The sequence below is a fragment of the Phascolarctos cinereus genome, unplaced genomic scaffold (genome assembly GCF_003287225.1).
Source record: "Phascolarctos cinereus isolate Bilbo 61053 unplaced genomic scaffold, phaCin_HiC Scaffold_5;HRSCAF=322, whole genome shotgun sequence".
Classification (NCBI taxonomy): Eukaryota; Metazoa; Chordata; class Mammalia; order Diprotodontia; family Phascolarctidae; genus Phascolarctos; species Phascolarctos cinereus.
The window spans coordinates 132,280,076-132,302,867 of record NW_027555958.1 but is presented as its reverse complement, the minus strand read 5'-3'; the positions used below and the strand labels follow the sequence as shown (position 1 = coordinate 132,302,867).

At 37.8% G+C, this 22,792-nt stretch overlaps 2 long non-coding RNA genes across 5 annotated transcripts in view; one reads left to right on the top strand and one right to left on the bottom strand.

Moving 5' to 3' along the window:
- Positions 1 to 22,792, bottom strand: part of LOC110208841 (uncharacterized) — a 412,785-nt gene that overhangs the window by 305,761 nt on the left and 84,232 nt on the right. The gene's annotated exons all lie outside the window — the stretch shown is intronic.
- Positions 7,169 to 22,792, top strand: part of LOC110208840 (uncharacterized) — a 32,126-nt gene continuing 16,502 nt past the window's right edge. For both annotated transcript variants that reach the window (XR_002324668.2, XR_002324667.2), the window contains exon 1: positions 7,169 to 7,311. This is a non-coding gene — a long non-coding RNA (uncharacterized LOC110208840). The remainder of the gene's footprint in view (positions 7,312 to 22,792) is intronic.

Genomic DNA, 22,792 nt, shown 5'->3' with positions numbered 1-22,792 from the left:
GCATAGAGCTCCAGCCTTGGAGTCAGGAGGACCTGAGTTCAAATATGACCTCAGACACTTGACACTTAACTAGCTGTGTGACCCTGGGCAAGTCACTTAACCCCAATTGCCTCACCAAAAAAAAAAAAAGCAAAATAAAATAAAATAAAATAAAATGAGAGTTAGACTCAAAGGCTTCTAAGGTCTCTTCCAGCTCCAAATCTATGATTCTATGAACCTCAATGAGTTAGGACAAATCATTTAACCTCTCTGGGCCTCAAATTCCCCACCTGTAAAAGAAAGAAATGGGAGCATGTTATTTTTAAGGTCCCTTCCAGTTCTAGATACTATGAATTCCTAGGTGTGAAGAGTGGTAGCATAAAAGAACAGAGATAGCCAAAGGAAATGTAATTTGACCAGGGAGTTCATCATGGGAGGGAGGATGTTGCTTGAATTTCTTTAAGCAATAAAGGGCAATAATAATAGCTTGCCTTCAAATGAAGAGGCAATCATAGGGGAACATTGGCCTTAGGGTTAGGAAGTCCTAAGTCCAAAGCCTGCCTCAAACACTCAGTGTACGACCTTGGGCAAATCATTTAATTTCTCTAGGTTTCAGTATCCATATGTGTAAAACAATTGTTTAGGACTAAATAACATCTAAAGTCCCATCTAACTCTTAAACCTGTGATCAATTATAATTATAAAGCACTTTCACATTCATTACCTCACTTGGATTTCACAATAGCCTTGTGAAAAGAGAAGGAAGAGGGGCAGACGGGTGGCACAGTGGATAGAGGACGGGCCCTGGATTCAGGACCTGAGTTCAAATCCAGCCTCAGACACATAACACTTACTAGCTATGTGACCCTGGCAAGTCACTTAACCCCATTGCCTAGCCAAAAAAAAGAAAAGAGAAGGAAGAGAGGAAACAAAACCTTCCATTCATTGGATTGTAAAATTAAGAGCAATAAAATATAAGAAGTGATGAGCAGGATAGTTTCAGAAAAACCTAGGAAGAGTTATATGAATTGATGCAAAGTGAAGTACACATAACCAGGAGAATACTGTATGCAGTAACAGCAATATTGTACAATGATCAATTGTAAAAGACAGCTATTCTCAGCAATAACAATGATCCAAGACAGTTCTGAAGGACTTACGACGAAAAATACTTTAAAAGAAAGAACGGATAATGTCTGAATGCAGATTGAAGAATACTTTTTTTACTTTATTTTTCTTACGGTTTTTTTTTGGTCTGTGTTTTCTTTTGTAACATAGCTAACATGGAAATATTTTACATGACTGCACATGTATAATCTATACCAAATTGCTTGCCTTCTCAAGGAGGAGGGAAGGAGGGATAGAAATTGGAACTCAAATATTTTTTAAAAAAAGAATGTTTAAAATTGTTTTTACATGTAATTGAGAAAAAAATACACTTTTAAAAAGAGCAGGGGAAATGAAACTATGTATAAGTATAATGACAACAACTAATAATAAACTTGGGGACAGCTAAGTGGCACAGTGGATAGAGCAATAGATTTGGAGTCAGGAAGACCTGAGTTCAAATCCAGACTCAGAAACTTACTAGCTGTGTGACCCTGGGCAAGTCACTTAACCCTGTTTGCCTCACTTTCTAATCTGTAAAATGAGATGGAGAAGGAAATGGCAAACCACTCCAGTATCTTTGTTAAGAAATCCTCAAGTGGGGTCATAAAGAATCAAATGTGACCTAAAATAACAACAAAAATAATAAACTTGTTGTTTCATATGGCCAGGTAAGGAAAGGAGGTTTTCATACCCAAAGATTCCTACACTGAGGAAATCAGATCTCTGGAACAAATAAATTAATTTAATGTAGCCGGGACTCCTTTCGAAACTGGCTCCAAACTGGGCGTGCTCAAAGAAGCCCAGGCTGCCAAAAAAAAAAAAAAGGAAGAAGAAGAAGGAAAATTTGGGCAAGAATAGGATAAGGGACCAATTCAAAGGGAGAGAGAAATAGAAGGAAGAGAATTCAGTAAGCTATCTGCGTTAAAGGGCTTTTGTCTCATGCTACTTATTCACCTGAGCTGTGGCTATCAGTATAAAGTATCGCTGGTTTCCCCAGGCTTTGAAATACTGATTGTCAGCTCTCTTTTAAGTGGGAAGCTGTTGTCAGCTTTCCTTTTCGAATTTCAAAGTACATTTTTAAAATAGAGCTTGATTTTCCCATGGAATCCTGAAGGTTTTACACAAGTGTGAGGGAATGATTTCAGTTTTAGAAAATTCCTTTGGATTGGTCCTTTGGTGTCAGTCAATTTACATAACATTACTTGACAAGCACTGGATATGCAAAAGCACCTTATCTGTATTCTTTGGGAAATGAGAACTGCCTTATTCCAGGAGACTGAAGGCTATATTTGAGACTAATATCACTTCTCCCAGAACTTGCCAAAGACTAAATGAAATGAAGTCCAGGGTAGAGGGCCAGACGCACAGACTAAGACTCTCCATTCCCTGTTAAGATACTCAGAAAAAGCTGGAGAAGTGAGAATGGGCCTAATTTGCCATTAAACCCCTGGCTATGGCCCAGGCATGGGTTGTCTGTTAAAAAAGACAGGGCTGAACTGAACCAGAAGGACTGAGCTGTTTGGTGATCGCTCATGCTCTAGGACTGCATAGCATAGAGTTTCACCTTCTACAGTAACACAACACCTGGGATTTTACAGGATCTTTGCAGGGAATCAAGTGATCATAGGCTCAAAGGCTTAGAAGGGACTACTACATGAGTTGGGATAACTTATAACCCTTGACTTATAGGCAAAAATAGCTGCTTATTCATTGATTGCAAAATGAACAGAACCCTAGCAAAGATCTCCTTTATTTCATGGACTTCCCTTACACTGCCCCAGCCCCTCTGAAATGTAGATAGATAGATAGATAGATAGATAGATAGATAGATAGATAGATAGATAGATAGATAGATATAGATAGATAGATATACATATAGAGAGAGATGTATATGCACATACATATGTGCATATATATATATATATACACACATACATATACACATATATATTTAAGTGAGAGAGAAACATCAGAGGTTCAGTCCCTATCCTTATCTTTGTGAAGTAGAAAGGGCACTAGATTTGGACCCAGAATACTTAAATTCACATCCTAATGTGGAGTTGTGGAGAGAATGCTAGACTTGGAGTCAGGAAGATCTGAATACGTGTGTGTGTGTGTGTGTGTGTGTGTGTGTGTGTGTACACATATACACACACAAACAAACACATACATACATATACATATATACACATATATGTGTGCATACATATATATGCCCAGAGAGAGATAAAGTGACAGAAAGATAGAAACAGAGATTATTAAGACTTAGTAATTCCAGGCATTGTGTTAAATGCTGAGGAACCAAATACAAGCAAACAAAACAGTACCTACACTCAAGGAGTTTATATTCTAATAGGGGGAGACAACAAATATAGGAAACTGGGGGTGGGGGGAACTGTTGGGGTAGTATTGTGGTATATTCAAAAGAGAATTAGATTAGAAGTCATAAGAGCTCCAGTCTGTACTACTAATTAATTGTATAGCCTTTGACAGTCACTTAACTTCTCTCTCTGTTTGGCTTCAATCATCTTTAAAAATGAGTGCCCTACCAGGAGGGAGGCAACAGAAGATCACTAGCTCCATCTCTCCCCACACAATTTTGCTGTCTTCTTAAGGCTTATGAATGCTTCATGGAAATTTGCATGGCTAGGTACTAGCTGTCAGGGGAATAATGGGAGGTAAAAATAATTCACTCAGCCTAACCCAGGGACAAAGGCTGGCAACATTCTACTGGGAGAGATGCAGGAAGTCAGTAAGGTCTTGTCAGAAGCCTGAGTAATCCTTTGTATTTCAGTACAGATTTTTAAAAGAGCTAAAATTTGTTGATTAGCCTTAAAGAAAGTTTGGCTGGGGTAGCTTTACACACACACACACACACACACACACACACACACACACACACACACACACGAAAAATGATAGCACATTCTCCTTTCACCCCACTATCCTGGCCACAAAAAGCCCTGTAGCAGAGAGGAAGTGGTTATGCTCATCTATAAAACGAGAGAGTTTTATTGGATGTTCTCTAAATTCCCTTCCAAATCCAAATCTACAATCTTACAATCATATACCATCCTAGAATTCATGATAAACCAACAGGAAAACAAATGGTATAATCTGATCCTTAACCTAGACTATGGAAGAACAAATTTCGTAGAGTACAAGGAAAGGGTCATAAAAGATCCTATGGTCTAAGATTCAACAAGAGAAGTCAGATCAAGTGACATGAGCATAAATGATTCCGCTGAGGAAGAAAAGAAGGAACTATCTAAAGAAATTGATGTGATAGCATAAAGAGCTCATTAATCAACTCCGATTTTTAAAAGAAATATATGTACAGAATGTGAAAGAAATGCATGTTACTGAAGATGAATTTTAAAAGAGTTTATGGTTCTATAAGAATAATATGAAGGAAGTTGAAGTTAGCAATAAACGTTTAGGACAAGAAAAGGAACATATAAATTCTATTTTTGGTAAGAGGAGATTCAAGGGAAAGAGTCAATGTTTTATTTCATTTTTGACTTTGTAAGCTCATTCCCTAAGTACATAGTAAGCACTTAAGAAAAATGTGTTAAACTGAACTGAAATACTTGGGATGAAGGGGACATTAACGATAGATGACAGAGAGAAAGCAGAACTATTCACCACCATTTCAATTCTATTTCCTCTACCCAGGAAAGTTATGTCTAAACTGGAAAAGATGGAACGAAAATAGTTAACAAGGAATTGAAATCTAAATTAAGTGAAGGGATGGTTAAAGTTCAGCTCCCTTAATTACTTCAAATCATCAGATCCTGATTGCTGACCCTCCAAGGCAAATCTTGCAATTAAATCCAAAAAGGTTAAAAAGGTAACTTTTTCAAATTATAAACCAATGAGTTTGATTTTAATTCCTGGCAAAATTCTAAAATATACTAGTAAAGAGATGGCTTGTGAGTAAAAAGGAAATCAGTGATATTACATCTTAGCATGGGCTCATTTGGAACAAGTTATGCCAGATTAATCTTATTTCTTTTTTGACAGGATTACTGGCTTGGTACATCAGAGAAATGCTATAAGTATGATATGAACATATGAATATATGATATGAATATAAGATTGATATGAACAAGTATTTGAGAAAGCTGCTTAATATATCCTTCTAGATAAGGTAGAAGCATATGGAATGAATGAAAATAAAACATACACCTGTCACAGAGTAAAGACAGTAGGATTAGCAAGGATAGAGGCAGCTAGTAGCAGAGCAGATAAAGAACTGGGCCTGAAATCAGAAAGACATGAGTTCACACTTACCAGCCTTCAGACATTTACTAGCTGTGTGACCCTAGGCAAGTCACTTAGTCATGGCAAGTCATGGGTAAAATGGAGATAATATAAGAACAGACTTCACGGGGTTGTTGGGAGGATCAAATAAGATAATACTTATAAAAAGTACCTAGCAAACTGTCTGGCACATAGTAGGCAATATAAATTTATTCCCTTCCCTAGGTGGTTTTGGAATTTGTTTGAATAACTAAAGAGCAGTGATTAATAGATCACTGTAAATCCAAAGAAGGATGCTAGTGTATTGCTACAAGGTTCGTATTTAGTCCTGTTGCACTCAATATTTTTCTCATTGATTGATTAAATGCTATACATGTTGTGCTTAGCAAATTTGCAGATGATTTAGCGCTGGTAGAAAGATTAAAAACATTGGATAAAACACGAGACCTAATAGGTGGATCATAGGATCAAATCTTTAGAGCTGGAAGGGACCTCAGAGGTCATATAACACAACTTCCTTGTTTTATAATCGAGAAAAATGAGCCCCAAAGAAGTGATGTGATTCTTTCTTACAAAGTCATACAAATAGTAAATGGCAGAGTTGTAATCAGGACCACACAGATCCTCTGACTACAACGTGTTCCTTCCATTGTGCTGAAACAATAGGCAAAAATAAAGATGAAATTTAGCAGAGAGATGTAAAACTGAGTACATATACCTGGGACTGTTGGTAAATGTATAACAACCATCTGTGTGAGAGAGAGGAAAAGAAATACTCATACTTTTAAGTGTAATCTCTACTGACATTTTCTCTACCACTTTCTTAAATCTAGACAATCAACAAAAAAATAAATAAAGCCTTGATTTTGTAAAGTTTGCTGATTTCTGAAGTGGAAATGCTCGCACGGAAAATTTATCATTCTGTTTTTATGGGTACAAGCTGGCTCTGGCACACTTCTGTACAGGCTTCTAGGCCCAGAATAAGAGAGAATAGGATGGGGGAAAATAATTTTTAAAGGACCAAGGGGTTTTAGTAGAATTCTGTATGAGTCAATAGTGTATGTGACAATGCAACCAGCAAATCACATGTTCTTAGATGGAATTCTTATTGTCGTCATTACCAGGGAAGATGCTTTAGTGTACTTGATAGAGGATCTCAAGGTCAAGAAAGCCTAGATTCAAATCCTGTCTCTTACACGCACCAGCTGTATGATCCTGGACCAATCACTTGATCTCCCTATACCCCTAGGTAAACGTCTAAGACTAAGAACTTTAAACTTTTTGGAACATTTAGAACTTCAGACTTTAGAATATTTAGATTTAGATTTGGATTTTAGAACATTTGGAACATGTGCATTTATTTGAGGAGTTCCCAATACTAGTGAAATCACTTGCATAGATCTCTTCCCCCTCCAAATAATCATTACTATTAATAATAACTATTTATTTGTATAAAGAAATATAAATTTTTCAAAGTGCTTTCCTCAAAATAAACCTGTAGAAGACTCCTGTTTGGAGTGGAGGTTTTTAGTCCCATCACATATTGACCTGAGAACACCACTTTTAGAGGATTCTTTTCTGTTCTAGGCACCACATCTAAAGAAGAATGTTAATAAGTGCAATTTGTCCAAAGAAATGTGTACAGTATGATGAGGAAGCTAGAAACCATGCTATGTAAAAAATGGTTAATGGAACTGAGGACTCTTAACTTACATGGGGTAAGGGGTAGGGGTGGGAGGGAATTATGCTAGCCGTCCTTAAATATTTAAAAGGCTCTCATGTGGAAGAGAGATTTGATTTGTTTTGCTTGGCCCCAGATAGCAAAACAGGAAGCAGTGGGTAGAAATTGCATGAGGCAAATTTCAGCTTGATATGAGAAACCTACTTAAGAGCTGTTCAGAAATGGAATGGGCCACCTCAGGAGATCATCAACCCCAGAAGTCAACCCCAGAGCAGAGGGTACGTGACCACTTGGATTTCTGCTTTAGGGATGCATTGGCTTATACAACCTCTCAGGTCCCTTACCATTCTGAATTTGCATGCCTCTATTATCTTAGATTTTACTTAGATATCTACTTAGACAGCATACTACTTCTGTACCAGGTACCTGCTTTGAAACAGCTGATATTCTGAAAGAAACAAGATGTAGATAAAATAGCAAAAAGAGAGTGGGGCTGGATTGTAAGATCATAGATCTGGGGCTGGAACGTGAGGGTGAGGCAAGATTACTTTTGAGCTGTTATTTTTTCTTTTATTTTCACTTTTCTTTCACTTTTTCTTTCCTTAGTGGGGAAAAAAGGGTAGAAGGAGAAAGAAAACGTTGTCCTCCCTTTCTAGTCCTTGAATCCCAATAGGCCATTCCCTTTAAGACACAACAGGGAGGATGGCCAGGATAGTCCCACTCTCACACAGAAAGAAGCCACTTAGCATTCACAGCAGTAAAGGACATCTTCTTTGTGTCCATATTTGAGCTTCCTGCGTATTTGACTTCTGGTGTCCCATACTGCTAATTCCACCTGGTTTCCAAAATCTCCTTTCAGTCTATTGGCTCTTTCCCTAATGTCTAAAAATATGTCCAGATTTCACCATCTTTTTACAAAAAAATCTTCCCTCAAGTTACCATCCTGTATTCCCCTTCCCTTTCACAGCTAAACTTCTAGAAAAAGCTGTTAGCATGCCTCCATTTTCTCACCTCCCATTTACTTCCAACTCTATTAGCAGGCTGAAATTGATGTTTTCAAGTTCACCAAAGATGTCTTGCCCTCTTTGCATTGTTTTACAATTTTAACAACCTCCCTCCTTCTGGATAAGTTCTCCTCTGTGTTTTTTATGAAACTGATCTGTTTTCGTTTTACTCCTACCTGTTTGTCTAATCCTTCTCATTCTCCTTTGTTCTATCCTTAAGCATATTTTGTCCCCTATGTCTACATATGCCCTAAGGTTCTCTTCTAGCTCTTTTCTTCTCTCTCAATGTTCTTGCCCTATGATCTCGTTAATTCCTATGGGTTCAACTATAATATCTATGCAAATGATTCCCAAATTTTTATATCCCAAATTGTCTCCTGACTTTCAGGCCCCATCTCTAACTTCCTACTTGACATCTTTACCTGAATGTTTGATAGGCAGCACAATTTTACCATGTCCAGAACAGAACTTATTATCTTTCCCCTTAAGCCCAGCCCTCCTCCCATCTTCCTTATTTCTAATGAAGATATCATCATTCTAATCACCCAGGTTCACAGTCAAGAAGTCATCCTTGAATCTTTACTCTCAATCATCCCCCGTTTCTAATCTCTTGCCAATTCTACTTCCTTAATATCTCCCATTCAATCTCCCATCCCTATGCTTTTGCACAGCCTATTCACCATGCCTAGAATGCTCTGCATCCTCACCTTCCTAGAGTAAAGATTCAGCTCTGCATCCTCACCAACTAGCTTCAAAGTTCATCTCAAATGTCACCTCCTACAACAGGCCTTTCTGGATCTCCCTGTTGTTAGTGCCCCTTGAAATTACTTTGTACTAGTTTGGGTTTTGCTTGTATGTGTACACATTATACTCTGTCCAACCCCATCCCCAATAAAATGCAAGCTCCTTGAAGATGAGTACTGTTTGGTTTTTGTCTTTTTATCCCTAGAGTTTCATGGTATCTGGCATGTAATAGGCACTAAATAAGTGATTCCTGAAATTATTTGAAACAAACTGGTTTTTCTGAGTCATCTCATCTACATTGGCTGCTTTACTTATTTGGCTATAGCCATGCTTGTGTTCTGGAATTATTCCTGGTTTCTCACTAAACTTTAATCTTTTAATACGGGCTTCCCAGAATGCCCAGCTAGAACACAGCATGTGCTGAATTTGTCTGTTCCTGGCCCCAGACCTCTAGAAGCTAATTATTAGTCCCTTTCTTCCAAGCTCATGGAAATAGGACACCTTACCCCCGAAAGAAAGTAATATTCATAGACAGATTGATACATAGATAATAGAAATATAGAACATCAGTTTCATCATTGATGAAATGAGGGAGTTATACAAGATGGCCTCTGAGGTCCCTTATGATTCTAAAGCTATGATCCTCTAATTTACTCAATCACCAAGTTACTAAGTGGCAAAGTCTTAGAATTGGCTCCAGGTGTTCTGGCTTCAAATGCAATGTGTTTTTGAATATACCATAGATCTATAGTAACATAATGCTACCTCTCATACTTCTTCTCTATGGTTCAGGAGTTTCTCAGTTCATAGATTAATTGAACCCCAAAACTTGCTTTGTCACATATTTCTGTGAATGTATATGTGATTGTATGTTATGTTTTTGCTAAGACAGATCCCTTTTCTTTTGATGATTAACATCTTTCAGATACAGCAAGCCTCCACAGCCTGGACAAATTTGTGACTCATCAAGATAATTAACAAAATATTTTAATCATGAGAGATTAGATTAAAATATATATATATATATATATATATATACACATATATATGTAATTTCTCCCTTTCTTGCTGCTAAGTTAAAGAAATGAAATCTTTGTAGGTGAATTTAAACCAAGTGCCAGGTATGCCCTAGACTTTTAATAAATATTTATTAACTGATTGATTGATTAAATTTCCCAAGATCTCAAATCTAGGACTTGTTTATAACAAATACAGAGAAATAAAACCTAGAAATGTATCCTCAGTTGGTGTGAGGAGTGGAAATGTTGAGCAGATATTTAATGCAGTCAACTCTCAGAGAGCCAACAGGGTGATATTTACTTCATTATTGAAAGAGGATTTTTATATCATGTACCACATGTTCCGAAGATTGTTTCTCAAGTGTTAAGAAACCGTGAGTTCATGACTACTTCACTGTGAGAAGAGTAAAAGAAAGTAAAGGACCAAAGAAAAAGTATCTGGTTTCCACTAGATCTAGAATGTGTTTACTAGCTCAACTCATTATTTATGAGGCCACAGCTAGAGCAGAATGTCACTCAGGAGGAGTATTATTCTAGAAACAGAAAGATTGGCCCAAAGTTAGTGAGAAATTATGCATCTCTAGACTTATGGTCCCGGTCTAGGACAGTAGGTGGCATAGACTTTCAGCACCAAGGGCAGAGCCAGCCATGACAAAGAATCTGGGGAACTTGGTTTAGACAGATCAACCAATAATGGTAAGAATAGGCCAATGATAGAGAAGAGAACTTCTAGAGGTCAGAGGACCATGATCTCTAGAAGGGTATAAAAAACACTACAGCATAAAGTCTGGGAGGGAGATAGATCACAGCCAGACAAAGAAGAGTCTTCCTTATCTAGAAATTAAGATACGACAAAGGGGAGGGGGAGTAAGGGAAGATTTCTTCAGATCCATAGTCATTTTGTGTGAGAAATCCCATATGAAGGACAACCTTGGGACATTTTAGGAGAGTGATAATTCTCATTTTCAAATATAAGGACTATGGAAACAAATTCTAGGAGATTAAGACACCAACCAGCTTTGTCAACTACAGTCACCAGCAATATAGCTAGAAATGCTATAACATTAAGGATACAATCTAAAAGAAGGAATGAATAAAGAAAGAGGGATCAAGAACTAGTTCTTAGTAGTTGATACATAGAACCAGGATTGCCCTATAGCATCTTAGTAATGTATAAACTTTATTCTTTCCTTCCATTATTATACCTTTCCTCTATGTATTTCTCCAGGATTGATTTGTAGGAAAAATCCTTTGAAAACAATTATGGGAGTGCTATATACTGTTCTGGGGAAGCAGGTGAAAGGACAGAAGAAAGTAACACATGATTTTCCCTTGTAGGGGAGCTGGACTTTGAGGAACTAAGAAAAAAAGGGAAGTGGTGGCAGAAAGAAACTTGTGGAAGGAACCATAGGCAGAAAAGAGAAGTGGTACCAACCAGCAAGGGAAAGTAGAGTGATGACAGTGGCTCCCAAAATCATGGCCAATTGTATTACATCCGAATTCTCTGTTGGGTGGATTATCAGCAAGAATATTTTGATTCCAACTTTGCTGATCCCAAACTCTTATTTTTCTTCAGTTTTCTCTTCTAAGAAAAATGATCTTTGGGCTAGAAGGAGAGAATGAAGAATTAGCTTAGAATCAAAACCCAATATAACTGAGGACATGGTGAGACAGCATCTAGCTGCCCTCGATATGTTCAAGTCATAGAAACAAAGGGCCGTAGGTTTGAGCCAAATAGGATCTTAGAGGTCACCAAGTTTAACCCCTTATTTTACAGAGGATGATACTGAGACTCAGAGATATTAAGCAATTTCCCCAAGATCACACAGCTAGTAAAATCATAAGGCAGGATTTTAATTCAGCTCTTCACTTCAAGTACAATGCTCTGTCTATTAATTCATGCTGCCTCCAAGTTACAGGCATGAATAAACTGTATCCTATGGTCAAAACTATTTCCATGAAAATACTAAGATATTTTCACTTCTTAATGCATTTTTTTTTTGTGAGGCAATTGGGGTTAAGTGACTTGCCCAGCTAGCAAGTGTTATGTGTCTGAGGCCAGATTTGAACTTAGGTCCTCCTGACTCCAGGGCCAGTGCTCTATCTACTGTGCCACCTAGCTGCCCTGATATTTTTACTTCTAATACAGTAAATATTGATAGATATAATCCACATAAACAAAACCTTTGAGGAGTTCTCAATAATTTTTAAGATAAAGGGATCCTAAGACCAGAAACTTTGAGAATCTGTCCTAAGGTATTACAATTTGTCATACTAGCAGAGGTAGTATCCACACAAACATTTCTAATCTTGTTTTTTTTCCTACTAAAGCAGTGATTCTCAAAGTGTTCTGGGATCCTGAGTGTCTTTGAGACTTTCAGGAAGTCTACAAAGTCAAAACTACTTTCATAATAATTCTATGATATTTCAGTTTCAAACACAGTAAATATCAATAGACGTAACCCACAAAAATAAAATTTCCTTGGGGAGTGATCATCAATCATTTTTAAGAGTGTAAAGGAGTCCTGAGGCCAAAAAGTTTGAGAATCTCTGTATTAAGGTATAGACGACTCTATCAGTGAAGGCAGTTTCAACACTAAAGAAATCAGATCCTTGGCATATTGATTTATGCATATATGCATGTGTATGTATATATCTATGTGTATTGTGTTCCTAAGTAATACAATACCCAGGGAATACCTGAGATCAAATCTATCTAAAACATTCTAGTATGAAAAAAGCGAGTGATTTAATTTCTCAGTAGTCTAGACAACTTTAAGAATCCTAAGCTCTAGAATAGGGCAGTTAGATGGCACAGTGAATAGAGCCCTGGACCAGGAGTCAGGAAGACCTGAGTTTAAATCCAGCCTCAGACACTTACTAGCTATGTGACCCTGGGCAAGTCTTAACCCTATTTGCCTCAGTTTCCTCATCTGTAAAATGAGCTGGTGAAGGAAATGGCAGATCATTCCAGTATCTTTGCTAAGAAAACCTCAAATGGGGTCACAAAGAGTTAGACAAACTGAAACTACTGAATACAACAAGCTAGAGAACAGTTGCTAATCTGCCTTATTAGTGGGAAATTCGTCAATACAAGTCCCTTACAACAATGTGATTATAGGACTAGGGGGAAAAAATTCCAAAATTACAAATAATTTTTGGATTAGCTGCCATTTGGGATTCACCACCAGGGATCTTCTCTCATAAGAAAAGATAATCAACAGTTGATTAGATTTTATTTCCTTTAAAGGCTCAAGTCTACATATAACCACTATTAAGGCAAATGAATAAGATCAATTTGGAAATGAAGAATTGATTGGCCATTATCTGAGCCCATATGAATATGAGGTTTTGAGTTCCAAATCAGCTTGAAGCATTTGAGATTTTTAGTACATTTTTTTCCTGACCAAACAGTTTCCTATGAAAAGAAGAAGGGGGGGGTGAGCTTGAGAAGTTTCATTTTTTAAAAATGGTTTAAAAAAGCTCCCCAAACATCAAAGGGCTGTTTAAAATGTTTTGATGAGTTACATGTAAATGAACATACGGATTAAATTTCCATTTAAATACACATGGTCTTAAAACATTGAGGCGAAAGTGCTTTGCCAAACATGCTCCAAGTTTTGCTGAACTCAAAGCAGTTTGAAATATTCAACAAACCTAAATGTGGCTGGGCTGAGCCAACCCTCCACCAGCTTCTTGGCTAATTCAAAGCATAGTAACTAACCAACAAGTGTCAGTCTAAGAGAAGAATGTATGCAAAGGATTAAAATACACTGAACCTCATTTTCTTCCCAGTGGAGTAAACACAGGCTTCCACAAAGCTAGGGAGCTCAGTATCCTGTTTTAGCTTCATTCATTCATTCATCCATTCATCCATTCATTCAATAAATATTGAATATGCACCTACTATGTGCAAGGTAGTCTATATGCTAGGTACAGTGAAGGATAAAAGGTTGAATAAGGCACAGTACCCACCTTAGACAGCAAGTAGAAAATAACTTCTTTCACTAAGCTATCATGCAATATCAATATCCTGCAACACTGTACTTAAATCTAAGTCCCAGATCGTGAATTTTGAACTAAGAGGGACCTTAGTGATCATCCAAGCCAAGAGTTCTTTTTTTTTTTGGCTTTTTGGTGAGGCAGTTGGGATTGTGACTTGCCCAGGGTCACACATCTAGTAAGTGTTAATGGTCTAAGGCAGGATTTGAACTCAGGTCCTTGTGACTCCAAGCCCAGAGTTCTATCCACTTCGCCACCTAGCTGCCCCCAAGCCAAGAGTTCTTAACCTGAGGTCTATGAACTTTTTAAAAAATTTTGGTTAACTAGATTTCAACATAATTGATTTCTTTTGTAATCATGTTATTTTACTGTATGCATTTAAAAACATTGTTCCATGAAGAGGTAAACAGGAAAGAGAAATCGTAAGTGACTTATTAAGGTTGAATTGTTTACATTCCTGCATGGAAAGATGATATTTATAACTCACGAGACTTTTGTCAGTTTTAGAGTAGTTGGAGGGGAAAAATTATACATATGGATAGATAGATAGATAGATAGATAGATAGATAGATAGATAGATAGATAGATAGAGGGCACAAGGTGAGTTGAAGTTTAAGGTGTCATTGGAGAATAAAATTAAGGGATGAGAGAGGATTATACTAGGAGAAGAAGAAAGGGAGAGGTAGAATGGGGTAAATTATCTCACAAAAAAAAACAAAAGAAAAGGCTCTTAAAGTGGAGGGGAAACGGGGGAAGGTAAGAGGGAATGAGTGAATCTTATTCTCATCAGATTTGGCTTAAGGAGGGAATAACATACACATTCAATTGGGTATGGAAATATGTCTCACCCTACAGGAAAATAGGGGAGAAGGGGACAAGAGAGCAGGGGGATCATAGAGAGGAGAGCCGATTGGGAAAGGGGGTAATCAGAAGCAAATTTTTCTGAGGAGGGACAGAGTCAAAAGAAAGAATAGAATAAATGGTGGGGGGCAGGGTAGGATTAAGGGAAATGGAGTTAGTTTTTTACAACACGTCTACTTTGGAAGTGTTTTGCATAACTGCACATGTATAACCTATATTGAGTTGCTTGCCTTTTCAATGAGGGTGGGTAGGAGAAAATTTGGAACCCAAAATTTTAAAAACACATGTTTAAAAAAATGTTTTCACATGTAACTGGGAAATAAGAAATGCAGGAAATGGGGTACAGAAGTCTATCCTGCCCTACAGGAAAATAGAAGGAGAAGGGGATAAGAGAAGGGGGAAGAGATAGAAGAGAGGGCAGACTAGGGGAAAGGGTATTCAGAATGCATGCCATCTTGGGATGGGGGGAGGGACGAGATGGAGAGAAAATTTGGAACTCAAAATCTTGTGGAAGTAAATGTTGAAAACTAAAAAAAAAATTTATATTTTAAAAAAGAAAAGAAAACATTGTTCCAGGGCAGCTAGGTGGCACAATGGATAGAGCACCAGCCCTGGATTCAGGAAGACCTGAGTTCAAATCCAGACTCAGACACTTGACACTTAACTAGGTGTGTGATCCTGGGCAAGTCACTTAACCCTGATTGCCTACCACCCCCAAAAAAATGTTCCATAGGCTTCTCCAGACTTTCAAAGTGATCCATGACACAAAAAAAAGGGTAAGAACTCCTGATCTAGTCTAATCCCTTCATTTTACAGATTCATTCAACAAGCATTTATTAAGCTTCTACTGTTAAGTCAGACACTGTGAAAGGTGCTGGGGAGAGAGACAAAAACAAAACAGATGAAGAAACTGAGGCTGAGAGAAATGAGTTGACATGGTCACACAGGTTTTAAGTGGCAGAACTGGATCCAAACCCAAATCCTCAGACTCTATCCAGGTTCACTTCACTCTAGCATGCTGCCTTTTCAATTGATGTCATTTAAAAACATCAGGAGGCCAGGGACAGGGCACAGCCTGAGAGCAGTTTTTTTAGGTTAGGCCTGATTCCGGTCAGCCTAGCGCTTCAGATTCAGAACCAGAACAAAAAGGGAGATACTCTTGGACCACCTTAAAGTTAATGAAAGCTTTATTTAGCCATAGCAGGGAGACAATAGTCAGCAAGAACTCCACATTGATTCAGCTGGGTGCAGCTTGCCTACCTCCATGACATCTATACTGGTCTGCCAGTCAAAAGCCTGAAGAAAGAATTCCTATCTCCTCATAGGTTGACTTTTGTACTTAACTCAACAAGAAGCTATGTTAGTGGTTCAAGACTTATTTCCCCGAGCCCATTAAGTCTCAACTATAGTAATAGCTAATAAGAAAACATGATCTAAGCATAAGTGGGATAGGGCTTGAGGACATTGCTTCTACTACAGTGGGCACATGCAAATAGTACTTCTCCAACTTGCAACTGCGCAAGCTCTGTTTGTCTCTCCTCCTGAAATGGGATCAGAATGGCTATTTGCTAGGAACTATTCATAAGCCACAGAAGATGCTAAAAGGAAATATTCAGGGGAGGGGGAGAAGGAAGAGCAGGAGGAGGAGGAGAGAAAGAGAGAGAGAGAGAGAGAGAGAGAGAGAGAGAGAGAGAGAGAGAGAGAGAGAGAGAGAGAGAGAAAGTTTTGTCCTGCCTATGGCCAAGATGCAAGCACCTTCCTAGATGAAAACGCGGCTCACAGGGTTGAAGAAGAGGAAAAATACTTTTCCTTGCCCTAAAAACAACCATAATGGAATGTAGATATAAGTACAAGGCAGCACACTGGGTCTTAGGGGGATACAAATTCTACCCTTATACGAAATACCCTAATGATATAAAAGGCCTAGGTACACTGGGAATTTTCTCGGTCTCTTGGTTCACAGTTCCCACCTAGGAATCCATGAAAATGAAGTATGCATGGTTCCTCCCCAATATACTGAGGTTGACTACTCACTTGAAAACACATAGTTCACAACAGTAGAGGTTTTACTTTTAAAAGGTAGAAAAATCAGAAAGCTTTGTATGTACAACCCATTATTTGCAAAGGTACACATACAGAGCCATTTCGAATTCCAGGCCTGAGGGTTCTTCTGACAAAGGTCTTCTCCCCCATCAGTATTTGTCTTGTCCCACTGTTCCCTACCAATCAAACAAAAGAAAGGAGTAGCTTCTTTTTCATTCTCTCTCTCTCTCTCTCTCTCTCTCTCTCTCTCTCTCTCTCTCTCTCTCTCTCTCTCTCTCTCTCTCTCCCTCTCTCTCTCTCTCTCTCACTTCTATTCACTAATTAGAATAACAACATTTATATAGCATCTATTGTGTGCCAGGCACTATGATAAGCACTTTACAAATATTACCTTGTGTGATCTTCACAACAACCCAGGGAGATAGGTGGTATTATTAATCTCTGTTTTATAGTTGAGGAAACTGAGACAAGCAGATGTTAAATAATTTGTCCAAGGTCACACAATTAGTATCTGAGATTGGATTTGAACTCAGGTTTTCCTGACTCCAGGCCCAGCAATCTATCCACTGCACCACTTAACTACTTTTATAGCCCACCTAAGTCCATAACGTTGTCAACTGATTCACTAATTTCTCAAGCAAATTAAGATTCATCTTTCTGTACCTTCCCTTTTATGTATGATGAGGGCTTGAGCCTTCAGCATCTTCCTACTCTCTGGTTGAACCATTCTCCAGTATGCCCAGTAATTTGTATTTAATATTCTATGTACATGACGTTCCTCTCTCTGCTCTCCCTTACCTCCAAGAATGCAGACTCATTAAAGGCAGAGACTGTCTCATTTTTTTGTCTGTATCCCCAGTACCTAGCACCAGTGCCTGACTTATAGTAAGTCCTTAATCAATACTTGTTGAATGCACATTTAAAGACTTGTGAAGACCAGACTTCTAATATTTAACTTTTTATAGCATTGTTTACCACTTTCCACTTTTCCCATTAGATTTCAAAGCACCTATAATTTTTTTAACCCAGAGCCTCCATGATTTAGAACAGAGGTTCCCAAACTTATTTGGCCTACTACCCCCTTAATCAGCATCCCCCTAGAAATCTACTTCCTTTAACCCTGTAATGTTTTTTTTATTTGAATCATTTCAAAAACTATATATTTTAATGACACATCTTAAATTTAATAATTTATTGTAAATTTATGAGTTTTTTCCTGCATTGAAATTTTTATGACACATATTGTGTCATGTAACTGTATAGTATTGTATTGTAAACAAATCATTACATGCACATATTCCTGCCAACGCACGCTGGACTTCCAGACAATGCACTACATGCTTGCCTGCCAATACTTGCTTGTTAAGACCTGTTGGCAGACTTGACCACTGATCAGTTATTTATAACTTGTATTTTGTATGTTTATCTGGAAAATAATATAATCACTATGATTTTAATGCTGTTACACAACAGATGAAACATATATGAATGGTTTTTCAAAATTTTATCTTCTCTTCTTTCCTTATGCTTCCGCTGCCCCCTTATTTTTATTCAATACCCCTAAGTTGTAACCAAGGCTACTACTACCACCACCACCCTGGATCATTCCAGCAACCCCCAGGAGGTGGTATTATCCACTTTGAGAACCTATATGTGCATTATGCACACTTTTCCTTCATTAAAATAAAGATAACCAGATTCTAAATGACATTTAAGAAAATTTTAAAATAGAGAAAGAGAAATACTGGCTTCTATCAAACTTCAGCCAGTTACCTCATTCTCAGCAGTTCAAAAAAATATCACCTGGGCCTATGTTTTCTACATGTAGGAATTACTATATATCACACCATATTCACCTATAAAATCCTTTTATTATCTTTACTGAAGCAAGCAGTCTGCCAGCAAAACTAAACTGAGTTTACTTAGAACTTTGCTAGTGAAAGAGGTAGAGGAAATGGTTTTTCCCTGAGAGTTCATAACATATGAATCTAAGTAATTCCTGATAAGAATCCATGCATGAGAATTCTATAGTGGACATAGTGATGGTAGGGAAAGATTTAATTTCCCAGAATACTGTGAACAAAGGCACATAACACAAAGATACCGAGTATGTGTGGCCTGTGGGCAAAAGAGGAAGTGCTAAGACGAAGGAAGAAAACTATTTATGTACAGCTGAAGGTACAGTTGGAGAATGAGGGAGAGCAGCCCAGCAGTAGAGAAATTGGCTGGCAGGCCAGTGCCTGAAGCTTTCTGAGCTAAATTGAAATGTATATAGTCATGACAAGCTGCTTACTCTGAGCAGCACAGATGAATAAAGGCAATGGATGCAAATAGGGTGAGACTCCAGGGGAAACAGGAGGCAAGGGGACTGGGGCACAGAGAAGAAATGAATATGGTCTTCACCAAAGAAGCTCCAACTCCACCTTATATTGCAGGGACTGCTTTTTTGAGGTTATGGGCTTGATCCATGCTGCTGAGCTCAGGTCCAATTCCCATTGGTGTTTTTATCTATTTTGAAATAAATGTTTATGCTTGGGAGTTCCCTATACTGATGAAATTATAGGTCTGAACAACAAAAAATAAATATTTATGTTCAAAATGCTTATTGGTTGCTTTGGTTACTAGCAGAGGAGCTGACTCAGATACCCTAGAAGTGAGCTACATTCTAAATTTCCCTGACTGAAAACCTGGGCTGGGGCAAAATGAGAGGAACATATTAGTTACTGAAAAAGTCTTCAAAATGAAACTGGATCTATGTGAGGACATGGGTTTTACTCATTTAAAAAAAAAACATATAATTACCAGATTCCCTGATTGTCCATGCCACTCAAAGTTGCATTTTACTCAGCTTCCAGTCTCTATAACTACAGTTAAAAATCCCAAGGTCTGAGACCCTACAAGATCCCACTCAATTCAAAGCCTCCCCTTCCTATCTCTGTAATTAGCCTGGGCCTCAGGTGTGGTAACAAGACATTTAAGAAGACTTTGCAGCTATGTGGGAATCTCTAATGAAAACTGGAAAGCAATCATTCCACTCTCTGGAAGGGAAAAAGCAAGTGATATAGCTGTCAATCCTTGACATCTTTAGTAAGGAAAAAGTCATAGATCATTAAGCTGTGAGTAAATAATAGTCAATAAACATTTGTCAAGTGCCCGGGATGTGCCAGACCCTGTGCTAAGTGCTAGAGCTACAAATATGGAAAAACAGTCTCTGTCCTCAAGCAGCTTGCAATATAATAAGGGAATACAAAACAAAAGGAAGCTGAAAAGTGGTGGGGTGAAGAGAGAAGATACTAAATCAAGGTCATAGTGGAGTAATCAGAGAAGTCTCAAGGTAGTGCAGCCAGGTAAGAAATGAGATATCTGAGCTGAGTTCTCTTTCCTTAAATAAAGGTTTGAAGAACTGTTAAGTTCTAGGTTCCTGGTGTGCAGAAACCATGAAGTAGGAGGTGATGTGTGAACTTCAGCAAGGCACTTCAGCTCTCTGGGTCTCAGTTTCCTCTTCTGTAAAATGGGAGTATCAGGCTAGATGAGCTCTAAGATCCCTTCTAGCTCTTTATCCTATTAATTATGTAAACTTTCCTCACAATTTCAAGTACAATGTTTAGCACTTAGTGGTTCTTCAACAAATACTGTTCATTAACCATCACATAAGCATCCACGATAACAAAGCCAATAAGTGAAAGAATAGAGAATTTTCAGTGGAGACTTAGGTTGGGGAGCCCAATATTCCTCAAGAGAAAAAAACGTGGTCAATAAAACTGGGCTCAGTTTCATCCTTTCCCAGTTTCAGTTTTTGTGAGCCATCATTGGCACAAGGTGAGGAATGAGAACTTCTCCATTTGTGGGATGATAAGTGATTAACTACAAATCTCTAACATTCCCTGGACTGGATTGAAAACAAACATCTCTACAGAAAGAGCAAAGTGGAGAGGGTATGCTCTGAGAGAGGGAAAAAAAGGTTTTCTGATGGGTCATCTCTCTCAGCCTCTTCTTTGGTGGCTGTCGCACGGTGATTGGGTTACATTAGATACCATGTGAATGAATTACAGTTCTGGCAGCAACTGTGTGATAGAGGAATACTTTTTCCCAGATCAGGGACTAAAAAAAAAAGAAAGAAAAGAAAAGAAAGGAAAAGGAAAGGAAAGGAAAGGAAAGGAAAGGAAAGGAAAGGAAAGGAAAGGAAAGGAAAGGAAAGGAAAGGAAAGGAAAGGAAAGAAGGAAAGGAAAGGAAAGGAAAGGAAAGGAAAGGAAAGGAAAGGAAAGAAGGAAAGGAAAGAAAAGAAGAGAAAGAAAAGAAGAGAAAGAAAAGAAAAGAAAAGAAAAGAAAAGAAAAGAAAAGAAAAGAAAAGAAAAAAAAAGAAAAAGAAAGCAAGCCTAAAAATCTCTTCTAGAATATGAGGTTTTTCCTCCCTAGGTGGTTTCACAATTTTGCTATGTTCAAAAGCATTGACTTAGTAATGTACCTTGTAGAAGAAATACAAAATGAATCTGCTCAGTTTCCTTGCCTGTATATGATGAAAGGGAGGAGAGAGGGAGTCTCCCATTCTACCCCAAATGTCCCCATAGTATCATATTCAATGTAGAAGAAGGAAACCTAGGTAGCTTGAGCCCCCATCAGTAGAAACTCTGCTTACAAACCAAACAAATCGCCAGAAATAAAATAAACTGTACTAACAAAACACTAATTATATAATTATTATATAATGATATAATATCATATAATTCTAAGATATATATATATATCGATATATATATAGATATATATATATCGATATATATATATATATACACACATACTAAAGAACATCTTGCAAATTCATAGAAAACAATTCCCCCAGTGGACTTCTGTGTCAATGAGGAAAAAGGAACAAAATCTTGGGATAAAATATGAGGCTGGAAACCCAGAGTTTGAACGCACTGAAAGCAAAGCCGCTTTGTATTGCTGCTACAACACTTATCCAGAATCTATTGACCACTGACCAACTCTAGAGCAGGAGTTCTTAACCTTTATTTTGTCAGTGACAGCTTTTGCAGTCTTGTGAAGCCTAGGGACCCCTTCTCAAAGTAATGTTTTTGAATTCACAAAACACATAGAATTACAAAAGAAACCAATTATATTGAAACAAAGTCATCAAAATATTTTAAAAAAACAAGTTCATAGACCTGAGGTTAATAATTCCTACAGTAGGGTGACTGGAGTGTAGCTTTATTTCCTCTACTATCCATCAATCATAGCACCATTTCTAAAGTCACTATGTCCTGAAGCCATATCAATTAATCAGTTGACAAGTATTTAATGATCATCCCCCTTGGGCTTCGTTGTTGCTATCCAGAAAAACCATACTTCTCTTCTTAATACAACAGATATATGGATAGATAGGTAAAGAGAGTGAGACAGGGAGACAGATAAAGACAGAGGTGGAGAGGGAGAGAGAGAGAGAGAAAGAGAGAGAGAGAGAGAGAGAGAGAGAGAGAGAGAGAGAGAGAGAGATGAATAGATAGGTGGTATGCAGGGAGACAAAAATTCCGTAAGTTCTACTAATATGTATATTTTTAAGTTATCATTACTTCATATGCAATATACATAAAACAATGTCATTGCATACTGATCAAAAAGTGAGCCTACTCCTAGAGGAACTGAATCATATCAATCTTAGTATTCTCACTATAAAATAAGCCAGAAGAATAAAAGGAAATTACAGCTAAATGGAAAGATGGCTGATGGGTTTTCCTGGGAGAAGCAAATAAATGAGTTGATGGAGTTGGATTTATTATGCATGCAAAGTCAATAAGAAAAGAATCCTTTTATGAGACATTTTGTTATCTCATACTGCAGTTCTCATGTTAAATACTTGCAAGAAGACCACTTTGGAAATAGCTGAAGCTTTATGTGCCATCATCTGTTGCAAAGGATGAAGAGTCAGAGAAAATCTATGAAGATCTAGTTATGTCCCTTTCTACCCCACCTTGCTGTGGGCAAAGAAACCAAATCAATAACATCATCATTTCTAGAGGGGGCTTTTCAGTTGTTTGCCCTACCTACAATCCCAGAACTCCCCAGACATTTCCTTTCCTGTCCCCGA